Genomic DNA, 4565 nt, shown 5'->3' on the forward strand with positions numbered 1-4565 from the left:
GACCAGGAGAAGGAAGAGTATATAAGTATAAGTATATATACTTTTTTTGATCCCGTGAGGGAAATTTGGTCTCTGCATTTAACCCAATCGGTGAATTAATGAAACACAAACAGCACACAGTGAACACACAGTGAGGTGAAGCACACACTAATCCCGGCGCAGTGAGCTGCCTGCTACAACGGCGGCGCTCGGGGAGCAGTGAGGGGGTTAGGTGCCTTGCTCAAGGGCACTTCAGCCGCGGCCCACTGGTCGGGGCTCGAACCGGCAACCCTCCGGTTACAAGTCCAGAGTGCTAACCAGTGGGCCACGGCTGGAAGAGTACCTATCTGGGAGTGTTTGACTCTTTAGGAATGTAGAGTGCATGTCTTGTGTATGTGTGTGTGTGTGTGTGTTTTCATTAACAGGATGTCAGCCATGGGGTGCATAGCTACGGTTAACCTGAAGAACTACTAGCACACTTTAGCTGTGTTAAAACAATTTATTAACATACAGTAGAGGACACATTTTCACTTACTCACACACGCAGTCACTGAGTCACTCAGTCAGTCACACACACACACAGAGAAGACATGTGAAAGCATCACCACACCATGTCTGTGTTCATCTCGGACAGGCACTGGGCAAGATGGCCGTCGCAATCCATCTGGGTGAACCTGCAAAAAAAAAAAAAAAAAAAAAAGAGTTTCTCCCTGCACACCTTTCAGTGCTTAAAAACAAATGATGCACTTCATTCATAGGACAGAGTAAATTAATACAATTAAGACGCTTACAAACTCTGTCTCTGCTGTATAAGTGGCTGTAACGGCCAATGGCAATGTTCACAGTCAGTCATTGAAACTTGCTGTTACGTCATTGGGGAAATACATTTAAGCACCATTTTAAACACATCTACTGTTCTTTGCAAACACCAGACACCCATTACATTCACAGAAAAAAACGAAGGCTTTCACTGGCATAACATGGAGGCATTCACAGGCATGAAGATTATGCACACAGACAAAACGAAGGCTTTCACTGGCATAGCATGGAGGCATTCACAGTCATGAAAATACTGTATCTGAAAACACATGCAGTAAAACACTGAGGCATTAGTGGGTGAATGACAGGATGTTAGTTACACTTTGTTTCTCTATGCATGAGAACTGCATTACTTTGAGGGCATATGAGTCTTAAGTTTATAATACTGATGGCTCTGCTAACAATGTGCTTCTATGTGTGCAAACGTTACACACATAGACACACACACACACACACACACACACACACACACACACACACACACACACACACACACACACACACAAACATTAAGCTGTAGGGCAAAGCTCGGGCAGGGGCTCACAGAGGGGGACCGAAACCACAAACGCATACAAGTTTGTACATTCGCAGCACACACACACACACACACACACACACAGCGTGCACACAAACGCCCATACAGCGCACACACACAGTCAGACACCCATGTGCATATGCAGACAGGCGCACACACACAGACAAACAGCGATCTACACACAGACTGAGACTCACTTTCAAATAATGCCCCTTCCAAGAAACAGACATCACACAGGTAAACATATTTACAAAGCACAGGTGTAGGCAAAGAGTATGTGTATAGGAATGTGCGCTCATGCTCACACACACACACACACACACACACACACACACACACACACAAAGGAATGCATCTCTGTACATACACAGAAAAAAATGCACATATGCACACACACACACACGTACGCACACAAAGAAGCACTCTAGACAAATTGCACAATCTCACCCCCACACACATAAATATTCACTCGTGCCGTGCAAGCAGTGCACACACACACACACACACCACCGTTTCCTCTCCTTTGCCCTTGCCCGCCTGCTTGTAAACATCCAGATGGTGTCCAGCACTTTTTTTTTTTTACAGAGAAAGCTTTCTGCATTTATGAGCATGGCAGCGTTCTGACCCCCCACTGCCTTCCTCCTTCACAGACACACACACACACACACACAAGGGCAGCCATTGTCTTAGGCGGCAGCAGCAGTTGTGTGTGTGTGTGTGAGTGTGTGTGAGTCAGTTTGATAGAGAGGTTGTATGTGTGTGTTGTGTGTGTGTGTGTGTGTGTGTGTTGTGAGAGGATGTGTGTGTGTGTGTGTGTGTGTGTGTGTGTGTGTGTGTGTGTGTGTGTAGCTGAGCCAAGGCACACAGGGAGAGCACAGAGTGAGGAGAGCAGGGAGCAGTAAGCAGCCTCAGGGCAGATTCTACAGAGTAGGCCTTGTTTGGATGAGGGCAAACACACACACACACACACACACACACACATACATTCACACTACTGCACTCACACACACAGTATACTCCCACACACTCATTCACACTCTTACACACACACACACACACACATATGTACATTCCATACCATAGCAGTGTTGAGCACAAGTTGAGCGTATACACACACTCAAACTGCTACAGCCTGGACACAGTCCAGTCCAGCGCAGCACACACCACTCGGCCCTCTCAAGAATCCGCTTCTTGACTTCTTGACCCGTTTTCAATGAATGACTCGTTTTTTTGCACCCCCCTCCTGTGAGCAGCCTCACCTGACCCCACCCACTCCAGCGCGCGCGCACACGCACACACACACACACACACACACACCTTCCACTCCTGACTGAGAGACCATTATGCTCCACATGCGTGTTAGTCTGCCTTTGGGAAATAGTGTGTGTGTGTATGTGTGTATTTCTCTTCCACTCGGACTGGCCTGAAGATGTAGGTCGCTGGCCAAAGCTAATACACAGTGATTTGATAATAGCGATGGCTACACACCAGGCCAGCACAGCACACAGCAAATACAGAGACACACACACACACACAACCTTGCACATACACTTTCAGATAATGAAAGACAGTGAAAGAGAGTGTGTGTGCTCATTTCCTAAATGCCTCTCACACACACACACACAGACACACACATGCAGAACTGCACTGCCCAACTAATGAGTGCTTGGTTTTGCATTACTGTTTTCATGCTGCTTAATTCTGAGTGGCCAGCAGCACTAACCCGTTTAAGCTCTGAACTTAATTAATTAATTAATTAATTTATAGGCTGTGGGCTACATTAGTGTACACTGATTACCACACAGTATATTACCTTTAGCTCTGTGAAACACACACACACACACACACACACACACAATTTGTATGTATGGTTGGCTGAGGGCACACCACAGTGAAGTGTATGATGAGAATCTGGATACAGACGCAGGGAGCAACTACTGATGGACAGACTCAGAACATGATCAGACTGCCTTGTCTGTGTGTGTGTGTGTGTGTGTGTGTGTGTGTGTCTGCTTTTGTGTATCCTGCGATCTCCAGAACGGAGGCTTCTCTCACCACCGGGCCCTGCGAGCCCTTTCTGAGGTGTGTACGGAGAGTGTGTGTGGTGATCGCTGAAACAGCATTCAAACCTTCTCTTATACACGCACACACACACACACACACCGTGGCGTAAACCAGAAGTGTGAAAAGCCTTTACAAGTCTACTGAAGGAGGGAGGGAGAGAAGAGGAGAGGAGAGGAGAGGAGAGGAGAGGAGAGGAGAGGAGGGGAGAGGAGAGGAGGGGAGAGGAGAGACCAGGCAGACGAGAGAGTAGTGTAAGTGAGGAAAAAAGCATCTTGTAGAGGCAGACAACTGGAGTGCGGGAGTGAGGGAAGATGATGAAGATGATGAAGATGGGTTCTACTCTGATCAAATGAGTGCAAGAGTGAACCAGTTATGCTGAAGATGGGGAGTCAATTGAGATTGAAATAGAGATTGGGACTCCATTCTGAGAAAAAGAAAGAAAGAAAGGGAGAGAGAGAGAGAGAGAATGATGTTGAGCATGTGGAGCCCTACTCTGGTAGAGAGAGAGAGACAGAATGTGAAAGAGAGAATGATGTTGAGCATGTGGAGCCCTACTCTGGTAGAGAGAGAGAGAGAGAGAGAGAGAGAGAGAGAGAGAGAGTGAAATGGAGACAGATGTGAATGCTAAATGGTACCCTGCAGGGAAAGGCATCAGGCACATCGGGCAGCACTCCAGCCCTCTGACTCCTGCCCCTCCTGCTCCGGCTGATGCCCCCTGCTGCCCTGGTGAGGGGGTGGGGGCGGGGGGCGCCTGGGTCCCTGACTGCTGGTCTGTGGGGCGCCGCTTGATCCCTTCCTCTTTCCCCCGTCCTCCTCCTCCTCCTCCTCCTCCTCCTCCTCCTCGTCCTCCTCCTCCTCCTCCTCGTCCTCCTCCTCCTCCGCCACTGAAAAACGCGTCCAGCGATACACCAGCTGTTGCCGTAGCAGCGGTGCCACCCGCGGACTCTCGCCAGCCTTTCGCCTGAGCGTCTGTCGCTGCCGCCAACAACGACACAGACGAGGTGGCAGGCCTACTGGTTGCCGCGGCGATGCCCCTCCGCCCTCTACCGCCACCCTGGCTCCACCTCTGAGACGCCTCGGTTGGCACGGCGACAGGGCCGCTGCGGCGCCCGCCGTCCACTTCCTCCTCACCCTCCTGACCCGCCGTGCCACGGGCCTGGCCGCTGGC

General features: G+C 49.6%; 1 long non-coding RNA gene across 1 annotated transcript; it reads right to left on the bottom strand.

Annotated features, from left to right (window-relative positions):
- Window positions 1–458: 458 nt before the first annotated feature.
- On the bottom strand, window positions 459–4178 carry LOC143115215 (uncharacterized). The gene is made up of 2 exons (XR_012985071.1): window positions 4033–4178; window positions 459–653 (listed from the first exon to the last, which is right to left on the bottom strand). It is a non-coding gene; the product is annotated as an uncharacterized LOC143115215 (long non-coding RNA).
- Window positions 4179–4565: the final 387 nt, after the last annotated feature.

Source organism: Alosa pseudoharengus, unplaced genomic scaffold (genome assembly GCF_046254945.1).
Source record: "Alosa pseudoharengus isolate Yale_2024_CS ecotype anadromous, Long Island Sound unplaced genomic scaffold, YU_APseudo_1.1 YU_APseudo_1.1_scf_9, whole genome shotgun sequence".
NCBI lineage: Eukaryota > Metazoa > Chordata > Actinopteri > Clupeiformes > Clupeidae > Alosa > Alosa pseudoharengus.